Source organism: Scyliorhinus torazame, chromosome 29, assembly GCF_047496885.1.
Source record: "Scyliorhinus torazame isolate Kashiwa2021f chromosome 29, sScyTor2.1, whole genome shotgun sequence".
Taxonomy (NCBI): domain Eukaryota; kingdom Metazoa; phylum Chordata; class Chondrichthyes; order Carcharhiniformes; family Scyliorhinidae; genus Scyliorhinus; species Scyliorhinus torazame.
Window position 1 is genome coordinate 40,466,358 of NC_092735.1, and position 26,319 is coordinate 40,492,676.

The 26,319-nt window shown below is 52.9% G+C and overlaps 1 long non-coding RNA gene across 1 annotated transcript in view; it reads right to left on the reverse strand.

Annotated features, from left to right (window-relative positions):
- The window catches only part of LOC140403798 (uncharacterized), a 51,448-nt gene extending 37,361 nt beyond the window's left edge, over window positions 1-14,087 (reverse strand). Inside the window, exon 1 of the long non-coding RNA XR_011938417.1 lies at window positions 13,876-14,087. This is a non-coding gene — a long non-coding RNA (uncharacterized lncRNA). The remainder of the gene's footprint in view (window positions 1-13,875) is intronic.
- Window positions 14,088-26,319: the final 12,232 nt, after the last annotated feature.

Consider the following 26,319-nt stretch of genomic DNA (forward strand, 5'->3'; position numbering starts at 1 on the left):
CTCACACCCCTGCTAGCATCATACTGCCATTCACACCTCCTCTAGCATCATACTGCCAATCACACCCCCTCTAGCATCATACTGCCATTCACACCCCCTCTAGCATCATACTGCCAATCACACCCCCTCTAGCATCATACTGCCACTCACACCCCCTCTAGCATCATACTGCCATTCACACCCCCTCGAGCATCATACTGCCATTCACACCCCCTCTAGCATCATACTGCCACTCACACCCCTGCTAGCATCATACTGCCATTCACACCTCCTCTAGCATCATACTGCCATTCACACCCCCTCTAGCATCATACTGCCACTCACACCCCTTCTAGCATCATACTGCCATTCACACCTCCTCTAGCATCATACTGCCATTCACACACCCTCTAGCATCATACTGCCACTCACACCCCGTCTCGCATCATACTGCCATTCACACCTCCTGTAGCATCATACTGCCATTCACACCCCCTCTAGCATAATACTGCCACTCACACCTCCCTTAGCATCATACTGCCATTCACACCCCCTCTAGCATCATACTGCCACTCACACCCCTGCTAGCATCATACTGCCATTCACACCTCCTCTAGCATCATACTGCCATTCACACCCCCTCTAGCATCATACTGCCACTCACACCCCGTCTCGCATCATACTGCCATTCACACCTCCTCTAGCATCATACTGCCACTCACACCCCCTCTAGCATAATACTGCCACTCACACCTCCCTTAGCATCATACTGCCATTCACACCCCCTCTAGCATCATACTGCCACTCACACCCCCTCTAGCATCATACTGCCATTCACACCCCCTCTAGCATCATACTGCCACTCACACCCCCTCTAGCATCATACTGCCACTCACACCCCCTCTAGCATCATACTGCCAATCACACCTCCTCTAGCATCATACTGCCATTCACACCTCCTCTAGCATCATACTGCCATTCACACCTCCTCTAGCATCATACTGCCACTCACACCCCCTCTAGCATCATACTGCCAATCACACCTCCTCTAGCATCATACTGCCACTCACACCCCTTCTAGCATCATACTGCCACTCACACCTCCTCTAGCATCATACTGCCATTCACACCTCCTCTAGCATCATACTGCCACTCACACCCCCTCTAGCATCATACTGCCACTCACACCCCTTCTAGCATCATACTGCCATTCACACCTCCTCTAGCATCATACTGCCACTCACACCTCCTCTAGCATCATACTGCCACTCACACCCCCTCTAGCATCATACTGCCAATCACACCTCCTCTAGCATCATACTGCCATTCACACCCCCTCTAGCATCACACTGCGACTCACACCCCTTCTAGCATCATACTGCCATTCACACCCCCTCTAGCATCATACTGCCATTCACACCCCCTCTAGCATCACACTGCGACTCACACCCCTTCTAGCATCATACTGCCATTCACACCCCCTCTAGCATCATACTGCCATTCACACCCCCTCTAGCATCATACTGCCATTCACACCTCCTCTAGCATCATACTGCCATTCACACCTCCTCTAGCATCATACTGCCATTCACACCCCCTCTAGCATCATACTGCCATTCACACCTCCTCTAGCATCATACTGCCATTCACACCCCTGCTAGCATCATACTGCCATTCACACCTCCTCTACCATCATACTGCCAATCACACCCCCTCTAGCATCATACTGCCGTTCACACCCCTTCTAGCATCATACTGCCAATCACACCCCCTCTAGCATCATACTGCCACTCACACCCCCTCTAGCATCATACTGCCATTCACACCCCCTCGAGCATCATACTGCCATTCACACCCCCTCTAGCATCATACTGCCACTCACACCCCTGCTAGCATCATACTGCCATTCACACCTCCTCTAGCATCATACTGCCATTCACACCCCCTCTAGCATCATACTGCCACTCACACCCCTTCTAGCATCATACTGCCATTCACACCCCCTGTAGCATCATACTGCCACTCACACCCCGTCTCGCATCATACTGCCATTCACACCTCCTCTAGCATCATACTGCCACTCACACCCCCTCTAGCATCATACTGCCACTCACACCTCCTCTAGCATCATACTGCCATTCACACCTCCTCTAGCATCATACTGCCACTCACACCCCCTCTAGCATCATACTGCCACTCACACCCCTTCTAGCATCATACTGCCATTCACACCTCCTCTAGCATCATACTGCCACTCACACCTCCTCTAGCATCATACTGCCACTCACACCCACTCTAGCATCATACTGCCAATCACACCTCCTCTAGCATCATACTGCCATTCACACCCCCTCTAGCATCATACTGCCACTCACACCCCTTCTAGCATCATACTGCCATTCACACCTCCTCTAGCATCATACTGCCATTCACACCTCCTCTAGCATCATACTGCCACTCACACCCCCTCTAGCATCATACTGCCAATCACACCTCCTCTAGCATCATACTGCCATTCACACCCCCTCTAGCATCATACTGCCACTCACACCCCTTCTAGCATCATACTGCCACTCACACCTCCTCTAGCATCATACTGCCATTCACACCTCCTCTAGCATCATACTGCCATTCACACCTCCTCTAGCATCATACTGCTACTCACACCCCCTCTAGCATCATACTGCCACTCACACCTCCTCTAGCATCATACTGCCATTCACACCCCTTCTAGCATCATACTGCCAATCACACCTCCTCTAGCATCATACTGCCACTCACACCCCTCCTAGCATCATACTGCCATTCACACCCCCTCTAGCATCATACTGCCATTCGCACCCCCTCCCGCATCATACTGCCACTCACACCCCCTCTAGCATCATACTGCCATTCACACCCCTTCTAGCATCATACTGCCATTCACACCCCCTCTAGCATCATACTGCCATTCACACCCCCTCTAGCATCATACTGCCACTCACACCCCCTCTAGCATCATACTGCCAATCACACCTCCTCTAGCATCATACTGCCATTCACACCCCCTCTAGCATCATACTGCACTCACACCCCTTCTAGCATCATACTGCCATTCACACCTCCTCTAGCATCATACTGCCACTCACACCTCCTCTAGCATCATACTGCCATTCACACCCCCTCTAGCATCATACTGCCATTCACACCCCCTCTAGCATCATACTGCCACTCACACCCCCTCTAGCATCATACTGCCATTCACACCCCTTCTAGCATCATACTGCCATTCACACCTCCTCTAGCATCATACTGCCATTCACACCTCCTCTAGCATCATACTGCCAATCACACCTCCTCTAGCATCATACTGCCATTCACACCCCCTCTAGCATCATACTGCCACTCACACCCCTTCTAGCATCATACTGCCATTCACACCTCCTCTAGCATCATACTGCCACTCACACCTCCTCTAGCATCATACTGCCATTCACACCTCCTCTAGCATCATACTGCCACTCACACCTCCTCTAGCATCATACTGCCATTCACACCTCCTCTAGCATCATACTGCCAATCACACCTCCTATAGCATCATACTGCCATTCACACCCCCTCTAGCATCATACTGCCACTCACACCCCTTCTAGCATCATACTGCCATTCACACCTCCTCTAGCATCATACTGCCACTCACACCTCCTCTAGCATCATACTGCCATTCACACCTCCTCTAGCATCATACTGCCACTCACACCTCCTCTAGCATCATACTGCCATTCACACCCCGTCTAGCATCATACTGCCATTCACACCTCCTCTAGCATCATACTGCCATTCACACCTCCTCTAGCATCATACTGCCAATCACACCTCCTCTAGCATCATACTGCCATTCACACCTCCTCTAGCATCATACTGCCATTCACACCCCCTCTAGCATCATACTGCCATTCACACCTCCACTAGCATCATACTGCCATTCACACCTCCTCTAGCATCATACTGCCATTCACACCTCCTCTAGCATCATACTGCCACTCACACCCCCTCTAGCATCATACTGCCACTCACACCCCCTCTAGCATCAAACTGCCACTCACACCCCCTCTAGCATCATACTGCCATTCACACCCCCTCTAGCATCATACTGCCATTCACACCTCCTCTAGCATCATACTGCCACTCACACCCCTTCTAGCATCATACTGCCACTCACACCTCCTCTAGCATCATACTGCCATTCACACCTCCTCTAGCATCATACTGCCACTCACACCTCCTCTAGCATCATACTGCCATTCACACCTCCTCTAGCATCATACTGCCAATCACACCTCCTATAGCATCATACTGCCATTCACACCCCCTCTAGCATCATACTGCCACTCACACCCCTTCTAGCATCATACTGCCATTCACACCTCCTCTAGCATCATACTGCCACTCACACCTCCTCTAGCATCATACTGCCATTCACACCTCCTCTAGCATCATACTGCCACTCACACCTCCTCTAGCATCATACTGCCATTCACACCCCCTCTAGCATCATACTGCCATTCACACCTCCTCTAGCATCATACTGCCATTCACACCTCCTCTAGCATCATACTGCCAATCACACCTCCTCTAGCATCATACTGCCATTCACACCTCCTCTAGCATCATACTGCCATTCACACCCCCTCTAGCATCATACTGCCATTCACACCCCCTCTAGCATCATACTGCCATTCACACCTCCTCTAGCATCATACTGCCACTCACACCCCCTCTAGCATCATACTGCCACTCACACCCCCTCTAGCATCATACTGCCACTCACACCCCCTTTAGATCATACTGCCATTCACACCCCCTCTAGCATCATACTGCCATTCACACCTCCTCTAGCATCGTACTGCCACTCACACCCCTTCTAGCATCATACTGCCATTCACACCCCCTCTAGCATCATACTGCCACTCACACCCCTTCTAGCATCATACTGCCACTCACACCTCCTCTAGCATCATACTGCCATTCACACCTCCTCTAGCATCATACTGCCATTCACACCTCCTCTAGCATCATACTGCCACTAACACCCCCTCTAGCATCATACTGCCATTCACCCCCCTCTAGCATCATACTGCCAATCACACCTCCTCTAGCATCATACTGCCATTCACACCCCCTCTAGCATCATACTGCCAATCACACCTCCTCTAGCATCATACTGCCATTCACACCTCCTCTAGCATCATACTGCCATTCACACCTCCTCTAGCATCATACTGCCACTCACACCCCCTCTAGCATCATACTGCCACTCACACCCCCTCTAGCATCATACTGCCATTCACACCCCCTCTAGCATCATACTGCCACTCACACCCCCTCTAGCATCATACTGCCAATCACACCTCCTCTAGCATCATACTGCCATTCACACCCCCTCTAGCATCATACTGCCAATCACACCTCCTCTAGCATCATACTGCCATTCACACCCCCTCTAGCATCATACTGCCAATCACACCTCCTCTAGCATCGTACTGCCAATCACACCCCCTCTAGCATCATACTGCCACTCACACCCCCTCTAGCATCATACTGCCATTCACACCCCCTCTAGCATCATACTGCCATTCACACCTCCTCTAGCATCATACTGCCATTCACACCCCCTCTAGCATCATACTGCCAATCACACCCCCTCTAGCATCATACTGCCATTCATACCCCCTCTAGCATCATACTGCCATTCACACCTCCTCTAGCATCATACTGCGATTCACACCCCCTCTAGCATCATACTGCCACTCACACCCCTTCGAGCATCATACTGCCATTCACACCCCCTCTAGCATCATACTGCCATTCACACCCCCTCTAGCATCATACTGCCAATCACACCCCCTCTAGCATCATACTGCCAATCACACCTCCTCTAGCATCATACTGCCACTCACACCCCCTCTAGCATCATACTGCCATTCACACCTCCTCTAGCATCATACTGCCACTCACACATCTTCTAGCATCATACTGCCATTCACACCCCCTCTAGCATCATACTGCCATTCACACCCCCTCTAGCATCATACTGCCACTCACACCCCCTCTAGCATCATACTGCCATTCACACCCCCTCTAGCATCATACTGCCACTCACACCTCCTCTAGCATCATACTGCCACTCACACCCTCTCTAGCATCATACTGCCAATCACACCCCCTCTAGCATCATACTGCCACTCACACCCCCTCTAGCATCATACTGCCATTCACACCCCCTCTAGCATCATACTGCCACTCACACCTCCTCTAGCATCATACTGCCATTCACACCTCCTCTAGCATCATACTGCCACTCACACCTCCTCTAGCATCATACTGCCACTCACACCCCTTCTAGCATCATACTGCCATTCACACCCCCTCTAGCATCATACTGCCATTCACACCCCCTCTAGCATCATACTGCCACTCACGCCCCCTCTAGCATCATACTGCCATTCACACCCCCTCGAGCATCATACTGCCATTCACACCCCCTCTAGCATCATACTGCCACTCACACCCCCTCTAGCATCATACTGCCACTCACACCCCTTCTAGCATCATACTGCCACTCACACCCCCTCTAGCATCATACTGCCATTCACACCCCCTCTAGCATCATACTGCCACTCACACCCCCTCTAGCATCATACTGCCATTCACACCCCCTCTAGCATCATACTGCCACTCACACCCCTTCTAGCATCATACTGCCATTCACACCCCCTCTAGCATCATACTGCCACTCACACCCCTTCTAGCATCATACTGCCACTCACACCTCCTCTAGCATCATACTGCCACTCACACCCCTTCTAGCATCATACTGCCACTCACACCCCTTCTAGCATCATACTGCCATTCACACCCCCTCTAGCATCATACTGCCACTCACACCCCCTCTAGCATCATACTGCCATTCACACCTCCTCTAGCATCATACTGCCAATCACACCCCCTCTAGCATCATACTGCCACTCACACCCCCTCTAGCATCATACTGCCATTCACACCTCCTCTATCATCATACTGCCATTCACACCCCCTCTAGCATCATACTGCCACTCACCCCCTCTAGCATCATACTGCCACTCACACCTCCTCTAGCATCATACTGCCATTCACACCTCCTCTAGCATCATACTGCCAATCACACCCCCTCTAGCATCATACTGCCACTCACACCCCCTCTAGCATCATACTGCCATTCACACCTCCTCTATCATCATACTGCCATTCACACCCCCTCTAGCATCATACTGCCACTCACCCCCTCTAGCATCATACTGCCACTCACCCCCTCTAGCATCATACTGCCACTCACACCTCCTCTAGCATCATACTGCCATTCACACCTCCTCTAGCATCATACTGCCACTCACACCCCCTCTAGCATCATACTGCCACTCACACCCCCTCTAGCATCATACTGCCACTCACACCCCCTCTAGCATCATACTGCCACTCACACCCCCTCTAGCATCATACTGCCATTCACACCCCCTCTAGCATCATACTGCCATTCACACCCCCTCTAGCATCATACTGCCATTCACACCCCCTCTAGCATCATACTGCCACTCACACCCCCTCTAGCATCATACTGCCACTCACCCCCTCTGGCATCATACTGCCATTCACACCTCCTCTAGCATCATACTGCCATTCACACCCCCTCTAGCATCATACTGCCACTCACACCTCCTCTAGCATCATACTGCCAGTCACCCCCTCTAGCATCATACTGCCACTCACCCCCTCTAGCATCATACTGCCACTCACCCCCTCTAGCATCATACTGCCACTCACCCCCTCTAGCATCATACTGCCACTCACCCCCTCTGGCATCATACTGCCACTCACACCCCCTCTAGCATCATACTGCCATTCACACCTCTTCTAGCATCATACTGCCACTCACACCCCCTCTAGCATCATACTGCCATTCACACCCCCTCTAGCATCATACTGCCACTCACACCCCCTCTAGCATCATACTGCCACTCACCCCCTCTAGCATCATACTGCCAATCACACCCCCTCTAGCATCATACTGCCACTCACACCCACTCGAGCATCATACTGCCACTCACACCCCTTCTAGCATCATACTGCCACTCACACCCCTTCTAGCATCATACTGCCACTCACACCCCCTCTAGCATCATACTGCCATTCACACCTCTTCTAGCATCATACTGCCACTCACACCCCCTCTAGCATCATACTGCCACTCACCCCCTCTAGCATCATACTGCCACTCACCCCCTCTAGCATCATACTGCCAATCACATCCCCTCTACCATCATACTGCCACTCACACCCCTTCTAGCATCATACTGCCACTCACACCCCCTCTAGCATCATACTGCCACTGACACCTCCTCTAGCATCATACTGCCACTCACACCCCTTCTAGCATCATACTGCCACTCACACCCCCTCTAGCATCATACTGCCACTCACACCCCCTCTAGCATCATACTGCCACTGACACCTCCTCTAGCATCATACTGCCAATCACACCCCCTCTAGCATCATACTGCCACTCACCCCCTCTAGCATCATACTGCCAATCACATCCCCTCTACCATCATACTGCCACTCACACCCCTTCTAGCATCATACTGCCACTCACACCCCCTCTAGCATCATACTGCCACTGACACCTCCTCTAGCATCATACTGCCACTCACACCCCTTCTAGCATCATACTGCCACTCACACCCCCTCTAGCATCATACTGCCACTCACACCCCTTCTAGCATCATACTGCCATTCACACCCCCTCTAGCATCATACTGCCATTCACACCTCCTCTAGCATCATACTGCCATTCACACCCCTTCTAGCATCATACTGCCATTCACACCCCTTCTAGCATCATACTGCCAATCACACCTCCTCTAGCATCATACTGCCACTCACACCCCTTCTAGCATCATACTGCCACTCACACCCCCTCTAGCATCATACTGCCATTCACACCTCCTCTAGCATCATACTGCCATTCACACCTCCTCTAGCATCATACTGCCATTCACACCTCCTCTAGCATCATACTGCCACTCACACCCCTTCTAGCATCATACTGCCACTCACACCTCCTCTAGCATCATACTGCCATTCACACCCCTTCTAGCATCATACTGCCAATCACACCCCCTCTAGCATCATACTGCCACTCACACCTCCTCTAGCATCATACTGCCACTCACACCCCCTCTAGCATCATACTGCCATTCACACCTCCTCTAGCATCATACTGCCACTCACACCTCCTCTAGCATCATACTGCCACTCACACCCCCTCTAGCATCATACTGCCACTCACACCCCTTCTAGCATCATACTGCCACTCACACCTCCTCTAGGATCATACTGCCACTCACACCCCCTCTAGCATCATACTGCCACTCACACCCCTTCTAGCATCATACTGCCACTCACACCTCCTCTAGCATCATACTGCCACTCACACCCCCTCTAGCATCATACTGCCATTCACACCCCCTCTAGCATCATACTGCCACTCACACCCCCTCTAGCATCATACTGCCACTCACCCCCTCTGGCATCATACTGCCATTCACACCCCCTCTAGCATCATACTGCCACTCACACCCCCTCTAGCATCATACTGCCACTCACCCCCTCTGGCATCATACTGCCATTCACACCTCCTCTAGCATCATACTGCCATTCACACCCCCTCTAGCATCATACTGCCACTCACACCTCCTCTAGCATCATACTGCCACTCACCCCCTCTAGCATCATACTGCCACTCACACCTCCTCTAGCATCATACTGCCATTCACACCCCCTCTAGCATCATACTGCCACTCACACCTCCTCTAGCATCATACTGCCACTCACACCTCCTCTAGCATCATACTGCCACTCACCCCCTCTAGCATCATACTGCCACTCACACCCCCTCTAGCATCATACTGCCACTCACACCCCTTCTAGCATCATACTGCCATTCACACCCCCTCTAGCATCATACTGCCATTCACACCTCTTCTAGCATCATACTGCCACTCACACCCCCTCTAGCATCATACTGCCACTCACACCCCCTCTAGCATCATACTGCCACTCACCCCCTCTAGCATCATACTGCCAATCACACCCCCTCTAGCATCATACTGCCACTCACACCCCCTCTAGCATCATACTGCCACTCACACCCCTTCTAGCATCATACTGCCATTCACACCCCCTCTAGCATCATACTGCCATTCACACCTCTTCTAGCATCATACTGCCACTCACACCCCCTCTAGCATCATACTGCCACTCACACCCACTCGAGCATCATACTGCCACTCACACCCCTTCTAGCATCATACTGCCACTCACACCCCTTCTAGCTTCATACTGCCACTCACACCCCCTCTAGCATCATACTGCCATTCACACCTCTTCTAGCATCATACTGCCACTCACACCCCCTCTAGCATCATACTGCCACTCACCCCCTCTAGCATCATACTGCCACTCACCCCCTCTAGCATCATACTGCCAATCACACCCCCTCTAGCATCATACTGCCACTCACCCCCTTCTAGCATCATACTGCCACTCACACCCCTTCTAGCTTCATACTGCCACTCACACCCCTTCTAGCATCATACTGCCACTCACACCCCCTCTAGCATCATACTGCCACTCACACCCCCTCTAGCATCATACTGCCACTGACACCTCCTCTAGCATCATACTGCCACTCACACCCCCTCTAGCATCATACTGCCACTCACACCCCCTCTAGCATCATACTGCCACTGACACCTCCTCTAGCATCATACTGCCAATCACACCCCCTCTAGCATCATACTGCCACTCACACCCCTTCAAGCATCATACTGCCATTCACACCCCCTCTAGCATCATACTGCCATTCACACCTCCTCTAGCATCATACTGCCATTCACACCCCTTCTAGCATCATACTGCCACTCACCCCCCCTCTAGCATCATACTGCCATTCACACCTCCTCTAGCATCATACTGCCAATCACACCTCCTCTAGCATCATACTGCCACTCACACCCCTTCTAGCATCATACTGCCATTCACACCCCTTCTAGCATCATACTGCCAATCACACCCCCTCTAGCATCATACTGCCACTCACACCTCCTCTAGCATCATACTGCCACTCACACCTCCTCTAGGATCATACTGCCACTCACACCCCCTCTAGCATCATACTGCCACTCACACCCCTTCTAGCATCATACTGCCACTCACACCTCCTCTAGCATCATACTGCCACTCACACCCCCTCTAGCATCATACTGCCATTCACACCCCCTCTAGCATCATACTGCCACTCACACCCCCTCTAGCATCATACTGCCATTCACACCTCCTCTAGCATCATACTGCCATTCACACCCCCTCTAGCATCATACTGCCATTCACACCCCCTCTAGCATCATACTGCCACTCACACCTCCTCTAGCATCATACTGCCACTCACCCCCTCTAGCATCATACTGCCACTCACCCCCTCTAGCATCATACTGCCACTCACCCCCTCTAGCATCATACTGCCACTCACCCCCTCTAGCATCATACTGCCACTCACCCCCTCTGGCATCATACTGCCACTCACACCCCCTCTAGCATCATACTGCCACTCACACCCCTTCTAGCATCATACTGCCATTCACACCCCCTCTAGCATCATACTGCCATTCACACCTCTTCTAGCATCATACTGCCACTCACACCCCCTCTAGCATCATACTGCCACTCACCCCCTCTAGCATCATACTGCCAATCACACCCCCTCTAGCATCATACTGCCACTCACACCCACTCGAGCATCATACTGCCATTCACACCTCCTCTAGCATCATACTGCCATTCACACCCCTTCTAGCATCATACTGCCACTCACACCCCTTCTAGCATCATACTGCCATTCACACCCCTTCTAGCATCATACTGCCAATCACACCCCCTCTAGCATCATACTGCCATTCACACCTCCTCTAGCATCATACTGCCAATCACACCTCCTCTAGCATCATACTGCCACTCACACCCCTTCTAGCATCATACTGCCATTCACACCCCTTCTAGCATCATACTGCCAATCACACCCCCTCTAGCATCATACTGCCACTCACACCTCCTCTAGCATCATACTGCCATTCACACCTCCTCTAGCATCATACTGCCATTCACACCCCCTCTAGCATCATACTGCCATTCACACCCCCTCTAGCATCATACTGCCATTCACACCTCCTCTAGCATCATACTGCCACTCACACCCCCTCTAGCATCATACTGCCACTCACACCCCTTCTAGCATCATACTGCCACTCACACCTCCTCTAGCATCATACTGCCACTCACACCCCCTCTAGCATCATACTGCCACTCACACCCCTTCTAGCATCATACTGCCACTCACACCTCCTCTAGCATCATACTGCCACTCACACCTCCTCTAGTCACATCTTTTTGGTTTCATTATTTGTCCCTTTAGCACTGCCTATGGCCTTGCATCACAGCAGTTAATGTCTCCTGCCTCCCACCAATCACAGATCCCCCTTTTGATCCTTTTCCCATCCAATAGACTCATTCCACCATTTACATCACATCCACCATTTACATTTGCTTAGCACCTATTATATTTATAACTTTAGCCAATTCTGATAAAACTCTGGGCATGATTTACTGGGACAAAAACAGGTCCCATTTCGGGTGAGTGTCGCGGGGTGTTATGGACCACCTGCAGCACCGAGAACGACCCCGCATTTAATGGCACTTTGCCGTTTTTTATGGCCTCAGCGGGGAACGTTCCATTGAGGACGGTGAGTTCAGTTTGTCAACGCAGGAAGGGTATTCGCCGATTGGGGCACCATTTTTAAATGTGGCCCCAATCTTTTGAGCCCCTCAGTCTTTCCGCCGTGGCCTCCGGCCCCCTCACTGCACCCAATCTACCCCTTACCGGGTAGTCACCGCCCGGCCCACTCCACCTCGCATGGACAAGGCACACCAGGCCCGATCCCTCGCACGGACTATGGCACCTGGCCATGCCAGGGTGCCCAGGTGTCAGCTGAGTACAAGGGTACCATTCTCCCAGACTCAGTGGCCTGAGAGACACCCACAGGTGGCATTACCCCTGGTCCACGTTTGTTGAAACCAGTGCTGAAACCAGGCGAGATCTCCATTCGTTCCAGGGCCCCGGGAGAATACAGTGAGACATATTTAAATATGTCCAATTGCTCATTTAAATATGTTCATGTGGATCTCGCCCAGCGAGGATGAGATCCAGATTGCGACGTCTCGTGAGATTCCGTTATATCTTGAGAGACGATTGAAGTGTCGCAAATCTGGTGAGAGAAATCACCTCGCCACGTCACCAAGTCAGGCGCAATGAAGCCATTAAATCGGGCCCATTAACTTTGTTTTCCTCACACAGATTCTGCCTGACCTGCTGTATTTCCAATGTTTTCTCTTTTTAATTTCAGATTTCCAGAATTCGCAGTCATTTGCTTTTGTGTTGCCTATTTGACTGTGGTGGGAATCACAAAGAAACTCAAAGATGCAGCAGTGCAGGAGACACAGGACCGTGATCAGGAGCAGACACAGGACCGTGATCGGGAGCAGGAATCCTGCCTGATCCTGGTTCTCAGCTGTGCCCACTATAATCTCATTGATGGCCTGGTACAGCTAAGTCGGTGGACTAGGGAAGAAACGTCAGCTTGCTGATTCTTATAGCTCAGCATGGCAGCAAAGTGAAGCCTTTATCCTGCCATCCACTGGGACAAGTAGAATTACACTCAACAAGAGGTAATGCAAGATATACTTAAGTTTCATTGACAATTTCCTTACTGTAATCATTCTGGTGCCGGGACCTGTTGACAAGTCCATCATCATTGATTTGTACGTACAGGATCAGATGCTGATTGGATGTTTCTGGGTCACCCCCATGGCTGTGGCTTTTCACATGGGCTAGGTGGGTTGGCTTTGACCTGATTGGCCCAGCCATAGACACAGCCAGAAGTACCATAACACATCGCGCCTCCACCCAGCAGAACATGACGTCAACGTCTCCTGTCTGGAGAAAAAACAATTTGTTAATGTTAAGACTCAAATGGTCTCAAACCAGTTCTACAAACTTACAAATAGAATTGTTACACCCAAAATATAATTAGTTAAAAATACTGGGCAGGTTTTAACTGGGAGTGGCAGTCGATTGTGAGATACAGGAAGCACTTGGCCACCACTAATGGCTTCCAGTGCACCCCACCCCCATCTGTCCACTCCCCTGCCCTGCAATTTGCCCTGTGGTCCGATTGATGTACCAGGACCATAATCTGCATCAATGTTGAGGTTCCCATGTGCTTCAGACGAGCCACTCATTCACCGTTAAACCCCACAGGTTAACACCATAAACAGCTTCGCAACATGTTTGCTCAACCACTGAAAGCAAATTTGTTTAGATTGAATAACAATGAATATTGCAGAGAGAAAATATTCTTCCAATACACAGACACACAGAGAGACCAGCTCAGACCTGAAATCAGAGGCTACAATGAGACTTCAAACAGTTTGTGAGACTGATCCAGGAGTTTGACTCCGAAAGCGTCAGTTGGCTGCTCTTTCCAAGTATCTGAGTCCAGCCCCTCTGTTGTTGGGCTTTTATATTACACCCTGTTTGCAATCATCCCACCCAATCAAAATGTTAAAAATGTTATCTTCCTGTTACCTTTTACAATTCCAAACAATCTAAGACTGCATGTCATTCCAGAATGTATAATAAAGATAGCGATCAGATCAATTAAAATGAGGATGAGGAAAATAAATGATAAAAGATTATAGAGAATTGGAGTGTAATATCTGGGTGGTACACTTGTCATTTTTAAGCCACTTAAAAGGAATAATAATGTTATAAAAGCTGGTGATCAATAGAACATTCTTTCAGTATCAGAATAACCAGTAATTAGGTAAAGAATGAGATGAGTATTTACTGTACAGGAGGGAATCATACTCTTGTCAATAAAGCTGTTCGGCTGGAGAGCTCACTTTTACTGCTGAGCCACTGTGATTCATTATATTTCTTTTCAAGTTCAACTCCAATCCCTTTTTGCACAATGTTGTGAACTGCCACTTCCCGGTGCTGGTCACGTCAACCCCACTCACTGGGGAATTGTCATTACCAATTTTCCAGGTGAGACCCATTCACTCCCTTGGCGTGGGAATCAGTCAACCTGGAATTAATACAAATGGTTGTTTTTTGGAAAATTGTGTCAATTGATGAGATGTAAAAGCACCTTAAAGGGAGGTTCAGGTCAGGAGAGGAAACATTGGGAAATGGCCATGGAAAAGACTCCCAGGCCAGCAGCACGGTTCAAGTCCCCGAACAGGCGCCGGAATGTGGCGACTAGGGGCTTTTCACAGTAACTTCATTGAAACCTACTTGTGACAATAAACGATTTTCATTTCATTTCATTTCCAGGAATAATGTTTTGGAGGTCATATTGCTGGAGGATGACCTTTCTTGGAGTGGAAGGCACCCACCCTGGCAGATAATGTCCATGGTGCCCATGTGATAAATCAATATCATCTCCAGTGGTCAATGAATCTTAGAATCCCAACAGTGCACTGACCCTCCCCAGGCCCACTCCCCCACCCCAACCCAGTATCCCCACTGAACCAGCACCCCCCAACCCAGTATCCCCACTGAACCAGCACCCCCCAACCCAGTATCCCCACTGAACCAGCAACCCCTCCCCACGCTAACCCAGTAACCCCACCCAACCAGCCCCCCACCCTAACCCAGTGACCCCACTGAACCAGCAACCCCTCCCCACGCTAACCCAGTAACCCCACCCAACCAGCCCCCCACCCTAACCCAGTAACCCCACTGAACCAGCAACCCCCCCACGCTAACCCAGTAACCCCACCCAACCAGACCCCACCCCAACCCAGTAACCCCACTGAACCAGCAACCCCCCCACGCTAACCCATTAACCCCACTGAACCAGCAACCCCACCCCCACCCTAACCCAGTAACCCCACCCAACGAGCATCCCCCCAACCCAGTAACCCCACTGAACCAGCAACCCCCACCCTAACCCAGTAACCCCACCCAACCAACACCCCCAAACCCAGTAACCCCACTGAACCAGCAAACCCCCCTCCCCACCCTAACCCAGTAACCCCACTGAAGCAGCCCCCCCAACCTAACCCAGTAAATCCACCCAACCAGCACCCCCCCAACCCAGTTAGCCCACCCAACCAGCAACCTCCCCCAACCCAGTAGCCCCGCAGAACCAGCAACCCCGCCTAACCCAGTAACCCCACTGAAGCAGCCCCCTCAACCCAGTAACCCCACTGCAGCCCCCCCAACCTAACCCAGTAACCCCACCCAACCAGCACCTCCACCTAACCCAGTAACACGCCCACGCTAACCCAGTAACCCCACTGAAGCAGGCCCCCCACCCTAACCCAGTAATCCCACCCAACCGGCAACCCCCAACCCAGTAACCCCACTGAACCAGCAACCCCTCCCCACGCTAACCCAGTAACCCCACCCAACCAGCCCCCCACCCTAACCCAGTAACCCCACTGAACCAGCACCCCCCAACCCAGTATCCCCACTGAACCAGCACCCCCCAACCCAGTAACCCCACTGAACCAGCAACCCCTCCCCACGCTAACCCAGTAACCCCACCCAACCAGCCCCCCACCCTAACCCAGTAACCCCACTGAACCAGCAACCCCCTCCCCACGCTAACCCAGTAACCCCACCCAACCAACACCCCCCCAACCCAGTAACCCCACTGAACCAGCAACCCCTCCCCACGCAAACCCAGTAACCCCACCCAACCAGCACCTCCCTAACCCAGTAACCCCACTGAACCAGCACCCCCCTAACCCAGTAACCCCACCCAACCAGCCCCCCTAACCCAGTAACCCCACAGAACCAGCAACCCCCTCTAACCCAGTAACCCCACTGAAGCCCCCCCAACCTAACCCAGCAACCCCACCCAACCAGCACCCCCACCTAACCCACTAACCCCCCCATACTAACCCAGTAACCCCACTAAACCAGCAAACCCCCCCTCCCCACCCTAACCCAGTAACCCCACTGAAGCAGCCCCCCCCAACCTAACCCAGTAAATCCACCCAACCAGCACCTCCACCTAACCCAGTAACCCCACCCCCCACCCTAACCCAGTAACCCCCCACCCTAACCCAGTAACCCCACCCAACCAGCACCCCCCCAACCCAGTTACCCCACCCAACCAGCAACCTCCCCCAACCCAGTAGCCCCACAGAACCAGCAACCCCGCCTCACCCAGTAACCCCACTGCAGCCCCCCCAACCTAACCCAGTAACCCCACCCAACCAGCACCTCCACCTAACCCAGTAACCCCACTGAAGCAGGCCCCCCCCACCCTAACCCAGTAACCCCACCCAACCAGTAACCCCCAACCCAGTACCCCACTGAACCAGCAACCCCTCCCCATGCTAACACAGTAACCCCACCCAACCAGCACCTCCACCTAACCCAGTAACACGCCCACGCTAACCCAGTAACCCCACTGAAGCAGGGCCCCCCCACCCTAACCCAGTAACCCCACTGAACCAGCACCCCCAACCCAGTAACCCCACTGAACCAGCAACCCCTCCCCACGCTAACCCAGTAACCCCACCCAACCAGCCCCCCACCCTAACCCAGTAACCCCACTGAACCAGCGACCCCCTCCCCACGCTAACCCAGTAACCCCACCCAACCAACACCCCCCCAACCCAGTAACCCCACTGAACCAGCAACCCCTCCCTACGCTAACCCAGTAATCCCACCCAACCAGCCCCCCACCCTAACCCAGTAACCCCCCCCACCCTAACCCAGCAACCCCTCCCCACGCTAACCCAGTAACCCCACCCAACCAGCCCCCCACCCTAACCCAGTAACCCCACTGAACCAGCAACCCCCAACCCAGTAACCCCACTGAACCAGCAACCCCTCCCCACGCTAACCCAGTAACCCCACCCAACCAACACCCCCCCAACCCAGTAACCCCACTGAACCAGCAACCCCTCCCTACGCTAACCCAGTAACCCCACTGAACCAGCACCCCCTAACCCAGTAACCCGACCCAACGAGCATCCCCCCTAACCCAGTAACCCCACAGAACCAGCAACCCCCCCTAACCCAGTAACCCCACCCAACCAGCCCCCCACCCTAACCCAGTAACCCCACCCCCCACCCTAACCCAGCAACCCCTCCCCACGCTAACCCAGTAACCCCACAGAACCAGCAACCCCCCCTAACCCAGTAACCCCACTGAAGCCCCCCCAACCTAACCCAGCAACCCCACCCAACCAGCCCCCCACCCTAACCCAGTAAAAGCACCCAGCCAGCACGCTGGTGGGCACGCTGGTGGGCACGCTGGGGGGCACGCTGGTGGGCACGCTGGTGGGCACGCTGGTGGGCACGCTGGTGGGCACGCTGGGGGGCACGCTGGGGGGCACGCTGGTGGGCACGCTGGTGGGCACGCTGGGGGGCACGCTGGGGGGCACGCTGCGGGCACGCTGGGGGGCACGCTGGTGGGCACGCTGGGGGGCACGCTGGGGGGCACGCTGGGGGGCACGCTGGTGGGCACGCTGGTGGGCACGCTGGGGGGCACGCTGGGGGGCACGCTGGTGGGCACGCTGGGGGGCACGCTGGTGGACACGCTGGGGGGCACGCTGGGGGGCACGCTGGGGGGCACGCTGGGGGGCACGCTGGGGGGCACGCTGGGGGGCACGCTGGGGGGCACGCTGGTGGGCACGGCCCCTGCACTCCTGGGTTTCCCTTTGTTCGGGGCCCGTCCAAAATGGCCACGACGGACTTCCTGCAGAAACTCAGCACCCATGGACAAGTTGAACCAGGAACATTTCTCTTCACAATGGACGTCTCGGCACTCTACACCAGCATCCCCCATGACGACGGCATTGCTGCAACAGCCTCAGTACTCAACACCGACAACTGCCGATCTCCAGACGCAATTCTGCAACTCACCCGCTTCATTCTGGATCACAACGTCTTCACCTTCGACAACAAGTTCTTCATCCAGACGCACGGAACAGCCATGGGGACCAAATTCGCACCCCAATACGCCAACATCTTCATGCACAGGTTTGAACAGGACCTACTCACCGCACAGGACCTTCAACCGATGTTATACACCAGATACATCAATGACATTTTTTTCCTTTGGACCCACGGCGAAGAATCACTGAAACGACAACACGATGACATTAATAAGTTCCATCCAACCATCAGACTCACCATGGACTACTCTCCAAAATCAGTTGCCTTCTTGGACACACTCGTCTCCATCAAGGACGGTCACCTCAGCACTTTGCTTTACCGCAAACCCACGGATAACCTCATGATGCTCCACTTCTCCAGCTTCCACCCTAAACACATTAAAGAAGCCATCCCCTATGGACAAGCGCTCCATATACACAGGATCTGCTCAGACGAGGAGGAGCGTAACAGACATCTACAGACGTTGAAAGATGCCCTCGTACGAACGGGATATGGCACTCGACTCATCGATCGACAGTTCCAATGCGCCACAGCGAAAAACCGGACCGACCTCCTCAGAAGACAAACATGGAACACAACCGACAGAATACCCTTCGTCGTCCAGTACTTCCCCGGAGCGGAGAAACTACGTCATCTTCTTCACAGCCTTCAACACGTCATTGATGACGATGAACATCTTGCCAAGGTCATCCCCACACCCCCACTACTTGCCTTCAAACAACCGCGCAACCTCAAACGAACCATTGTTTGCAGCAAACTACCCAGTCTTCAGAACAGTGACCACGACACCACACAACCCTGCCATGGCAATCTCTGCAAGACGTGCCAGATCATCGACATGGATACCACTATTACACGTGAGAACACCACCCACCAGGTACGCGGTACATACTCGTGCGACTCGGCCAACGTTGTCTACCTCATACGCTGCAGGAAAGGATGTCCCGAAGCGTGGTACATTGGCGAGACCATGCAGACGCTGCGACAACGAATGAACGGACATCGCGCAACAATCACCAGGCAGGAATCTTCCCTTCCAGTCGGGGAACACTTCAGCAGTCAAGGGCATTCAGCCTCTGATCTCCGGGTAAGCGTTCTCCAAGGCGGCCTTCAGGACCTGCGACAACGCAGAATCGCCGAGCCGAAACTTATAGCCAAGTTCCGCACACATGAGTGCGGCCTCAACTGGGACCTGGGATTCATGTCGCATTACATTCATCCCCCACCATCTGGCCTGCGAAATCCTACCAACTGTCCTGGCTTGATGCAATTCACACCTCTTTAACCTGGGGTTACCCCATCTCTGGATCCCCCCCCCCCCGTAACAGAACAAAAATGAGATATCGCGCAGCGCAAGATATATACATGGCAAAATGATATATTTACACAGCTTTGTACACTGGCCCTCACCCGTACGTGCCAGTTTCCCCAACCCTTCATGTTATCTCTTGCTCATCCACCCTCCCAGGCAGCCCCCCCCCCCCCCCAAGGACGTCCCCTCCACCCCCCCCCCCCAAGGTTGCTGCTGCTGCTGACCGACCTTCCTCTAACGCTCCGCGTGATAGTCTAGGAACGGTTGCCACCGCTTGTAGAACCCCTGCGCAGACCCTCTCAAGGCGAACTTAATCCTCTCCAACTTTATGAACCCAGCCATATCATTTATCCAGGCCTCCAGGCTGGGGGGCTTCGCCTCCTTCCACATTAGCAAGATCCTTCGCCGGGCTACTAGGGACGCAAAGGCCAGAATGCCGGCCTCTTTCGCCTCCTGCACTCCCGGTTCGTCCACTACTCCAAATATAGCTAGCCCCCAGCTTGGCTTGACCCGGACTGTCACCACCTGAGATATTGCTCCCGCCACTCCTCTCCAGAACCCCTCCAGTGCCGGGCATGACCAAAACATATGGACATGGTTCGCCGGGCTCCCTGAGCACCTTCCACATCTGTCCTCTATCCCAAAGAACCGACTCAACCTCGCCCCCGTCAGGTGAGCTCTGTGAACCACCTTGAATTGTATCAGGCTTAGCCTGGCACACGAGGAGGAGGAATTAACCCTACCTAGGGCATCAGCCCACAGACCTTCCTCGATCTCCTCCCCCAGCTCCTCCTCCCATTTACCCTTCAACTCTTCTACCAGCGCTTCCCCCTCTTCTTTCAACTCCTGGTGTATTTCCGACACCTTGCCCTCCCCGACCCATACACCCGAGATCACCCCATCTTGAACGTCTTGTGCCGGGAGCAACGGGAATTCCCTCACCTGTCGCCTCACAAAAGCCCTCACCTGCATATATCTAAAGGCATTTCCCGGGGGTAACTCGAACTTCTCCTCCAGTGCCCCCAGGCTCCCAAACGTCCCGTCGATGAACAGGTCCCCCATTCTTCCAATCCCCGCCCGATGCCAGCTCTGGAACCCCCCGTCCATCTTCCCCGGGACAAACCGGTGGTTACCCCTGATCGGGGACCACACCGATGCTCCCATTGCACCCCGGTGCCGTCTCCACTGGCCCCAGATCCTTAACGTTGCCGCCACCACCGGGCTCGTGGTATACTTTGTCGGCGAGAGCGGCAGCGGTGCCGTCACCAACGCCCCCAGGCTCGTTCCTTTACAGGACGCCATCTCCATCCTCTTCCAAGCCGTCCCCTCTCCCTCCATAATCCACTTGCGGATCATCGCCATATTTGCTGCCCAGTAGTAGCTCCCCAGGTTTGGCAGCGCCAACCCTCCTCGGTCCCTACTGCGTTCCAGGAACCCTCTCCTTACTCTCGGGGTCTTATTCGCCCACACAAACCCCATAATACTCCTGCCTACTCTCTTAAAAAAGGCCTTAGTGATCACGATGGGAAGGCACTGAAACACAAACAGAAACCTCGGAAGGACCACCATTTTGACTCTGGCACTCTACTCGCCAGCGAGAGCGGTAACATGTCCCATCTTTTGAAATCCTCCTCCATTTGCTCCACCAACCTCGTCAGATTCAGTTTATGTAGGGCCCCCCAACTCCTGGCTATCTGGATCCCCAGATACCGAAAGCTCCCCTTCGCCCTTCTCAGCGGTAGGTCCCCCATCCCTCTTTCTTGGTCCCCCGCCTGTAATACAAAGAGCTCACTCTTCCCTACATTGAGCTTATAGCCCGAAAACTCCCCAAACTCCCTTAGAGTCTGCATGACCTCCACCATCCCCTCCATTGGATCCGCCACGTACAGCACCAGGTCATCCGCATATAGCGACACCCGATGCTCTTCTCCCCCTCGGACCACCCCCCTCCATTTATTAGACTCCCTCAATGACATGGCCAATGGTTCGATCGCCAATGCGAACAACAGGGGGGACAGGGGGCACCCCTGCCTCGTCCCTCGGTACAGTCGAAAGTACTCCGACCTCCGCCGGTTCGTCACTACACTCGCCATCGGGGCTCTGTAAAGGAGCTTAACCCAATTGATAAACCCTACCCCAAACCCAAACCTACGCAGCACCTCCCAGAGGTACTCCCACTCTACTCGGTCAAAGGCCTTCTCCGCGTCCATAGCTGCCACTATCTCCGCCTCTCCCTCCTCCGATGGCATCATTATCACGTTTAAGAGCCGCCGCACATTGGTGTTTAGTTGCCTGCCCTTTACGAATCCCGTCTGGTCCTCGTGGATCACCCCCGGGACACAGTCCTCGATCCTCGTGGCCAGCACTTTTGCCAGCAACTTTGCATCCACATTGAGGAGCGAGATCGGCCTGTACGATCCACATTGCAGTGGGTCCTTGTCCCGCTTTAGGATCAAAGAAATTGTCGATTCCGACATTGTCGGGGGCAGGGTGCCCTCCTCTCTTGCCTCATTAAAGTTCCTCACCAGTAGCGGGGCCAACAGGTCTGCGTACTTCCAGTAGAACTCCACCGGGAATCCATCCGGTCCCAGGGCCTTCCCCGCCTGCATGCTCCCCAAACCCTTGCTCAGCTCCTCCAACCCAATTGGTGCCCCCAAACCAGCCACCTCTTGCTCCTCCACCCGCAGGAATCTCAGCTGATCTAGAAATCGTCTCATCCCCTCTTCCCCCGCTGGGGGCTGGGATCTATACAGCTCTTCATAAAAGGCCTTGAATACCTCGTTTATTTTCGTCGCACTCCGAACCGTGGCTCCCCTTCCATCTTTGACTCCCCCTATTTCCCTCGCTGCCATCCTCTTACGGAGCTGGTGTGCCAGCATCCGACCAGCCTTTTCCCCATACTCGTAGGTCGCCCCCTGCGCTTTCCTCCATTGTACCTCCGCCTTCCCTGTGGTCAACAGGTCAAACTCCGTCTGGAGCCGTCGTCTTTCCCCAAGTAATCTTTCCTCCGGAGCCTCTGCGTATCTCCTGTCCACTCTCAAAATCTCCCCCACTAACCTCTCCCTTTCCATACCCTCTGTCTTCTCCCTATGAGCCCTAATGGAAATTAGCTCTCCCCTGATCACCGCCTTCCATACCACCCCCACCCGCATCTCCCCGTTGTCGGTGGCCTCCAAATACCTTTCGATACACCCACTCACCTTCCCACACACCACCTCGTCCGCCAGCAGTCCCACATCCAGCTGCCACAACGGGCGTTGGTCCCTCTCCTCTCCCAGCTCCAGTTCCACCCAGTGCGGGGCATGGTCCGAAACGGCTATCGCCGAATACTCCGTCCCCTCCACCCTCGGGATGAGCGCCCTACCCAGAACAAAGAAATCTATCCGGGAGTAGGCTTTGTGTACATGGGAGAAGAAAATTCCCTGGCCTGCGGCCTTGCAAACCGCCATGGGTCCACTCCCCCCATCTGATCCATAAACCCCCTAAGTACCTTGGCCGCTGCCGGCCTCTTTCCAGTCCTTGATTTGGAGCGGTCCAGTGCTGGATCCAACACTGTATTGAAGTCCCCTCCCATTATTAGGCCTCCTATCTCCAGGTCCGGAATGCGCCCCAACATGCGCTTCATGAATCCTGCATCATCCCAGTTCGGGGCGTATACGTTTACCAACACCACCCACGTCCCTTGCAGCCTACCGCTCATCATTACATATCGCCCTCCATTGTCCGCTACAATAGTCTTGGCCTCAAATGACACCCGCTTTCCCACCAATATTGCCACCCCTCTATTCTTCGCGTCCAGTCCCGAGTGGAATACCTGTCCTACCCATCCCTTTCTTAGCCTGACCTGGTCCGCCACCTTCAGGTGTGTCTCTTGGAGCATGGCCACGTCTGCCTTCAGTCCCTTTAAGTGCGCGAACACTCGAGCCCGCTTCACCGGCCCATTCAGGCCCCTCACATTCCACGTTATCAGCCGGATTGGAGGAGTTCTCACCCCCCCCCCCCACGCCCCGCCGACTAGCCATCTCCTTTTCTGGGCCAGTCCCGTGTCTACGCCTCCCTCACCCTCCAGTCAGGGAACCATGGATGACGAGTGGAATTGTGAGACTAGCTAAGATGAAAAAGGAAGCATACATAAGATCTAGGCGACTTAAAACTGATGAAGCTTTGGAGGAATATCGGGAAAATAGGACAAATCTCAAACACGCAATAAAGAGGGCTAAAAGGGGTCATGAAATATGTTTGGCTAACAGGGTTAAGGAAAATCCCAAAGCCTTTTATTCGTATATAAGGAGCAAGAGGGTAACTAGAGAAAGGATTGGCCCACTCAAAGACAAAAGAGGGAATTTATGCGTGGAGTCAGAGGAAATGGATGAGATTCTTAATGAGTACTTTGCATCGGTATTCACCAAGGAGAGGGACATGACGGATGTTGAGGCTAAGGATGGATGTTTCAATACTCTACATCAAGTCGGTATAAGGAAGGGGGAAGTTTTGGGTATTCTAAAAGGCATTTAGGTGGACAAGTCCCCAGGTCCGGATGGGATCTATCCCAGGTTACTGAGGGAAGCAAGGGACGAAATAGCTGGGGCCTTAACAGATATCTTTGCAGCATCCTTGAGCACGAGTGAGGTCCCGGAGGACTGGAGAATTGCTAATGTTGTCCCTTTGTTTAAGTAAGAAGAGTAGCAGGGATAATCCAGGGAATTATAGACCTGTGAGCTTGACGTCAGTGGTAGGCAAACTGTTGGAGAAGATACTGAGGGATAGGATCTATTCACATTTGGAAGAAAATAGACTTATCAGTGATAGGCAGCATGGTTTTGTGCAGGGAAGGTCATGTCTTACAAACCTAATAGAATTCTTTGAGGAAGTGACAAAGTTAATTGATGAGGGAAGGGCTGTAGGTGTCATATACATGGACTTCAGTAAGGCGTTTGATAAAGTTTCCCATGGCAGGTTGATGGAAAAAGTGAAGTCGTATGGGGTTCAGGGTGTACTAGCTAGATGGATAAAGAACTGGCTGGGCAACAGGAGACAGAGAGTAGTGGTGGAAGGGAGTGTCTCAAAATGGAGTAAGGTGACTAGTGGTGTTCCACGGGGATCCGTGCTCGGACCACTGTTGTTTGTGATGTACATAAATGATCTGGACGAAAGTAGAGGTGATCTGATTAGCAAGTTTGCAGATGATACTAAGATTGGTGGAGTTGCAGATAGCGAGGAGGACTGTCAGAGAATACAGCAAAATATAGATAGATTGGAGAGTTGGGCAGAGAAATGGCAGATGGAGTTCAATCCAGGCAAATGCGAGGTGATGCATTTTGGAAGATCTAATTCAAGAGCGGACTATATAGTCAATGGAAGAGTCCTGGGGAAAATTGATGTAGAGAGAAATCTGGGAGTTCAGGTCCATTGTACCCTGAAGGTGGCAACGCAGGTCGATAGAGTGGTCAAGAAGGCATACAGCATGCTTGCCTTCATCGGACGGGGTATTGAGTACAAGAGTCGGCAGGTCATGTTACAGTTGTATAGGACTTTGGTTGGGCCACATTTGGAATACTGCGTGCAGTTCTGGTCGTCACATTACCAGAAGGATGTGGATGCTTTAGAGAGGGTGCAGAGGAGGTTCACCAGGATAATGCCTGTTATGGAGGGTGCTAGCTATGAAGAAAGGTTGAGTAGATTAGGATTGTTTTTGTTGGAGAGACGGAGGTTGAGGGGGGACCTGATGAGGTCTACAAAATTATGAGAGGTATGGACAGGGTGGATAGGAACAAGCTTTTTCCAAGAGTGGGGGTGTCAATTACAAGGGGTCACGATTTCAAGGTGAGGACAGATATATGAACGGGCGGGGAACAGAGGGAAGTAGATCCTTGGAAAATAGGCGACAGGTTTAGATAAAGGATCTGGATCTGGATTC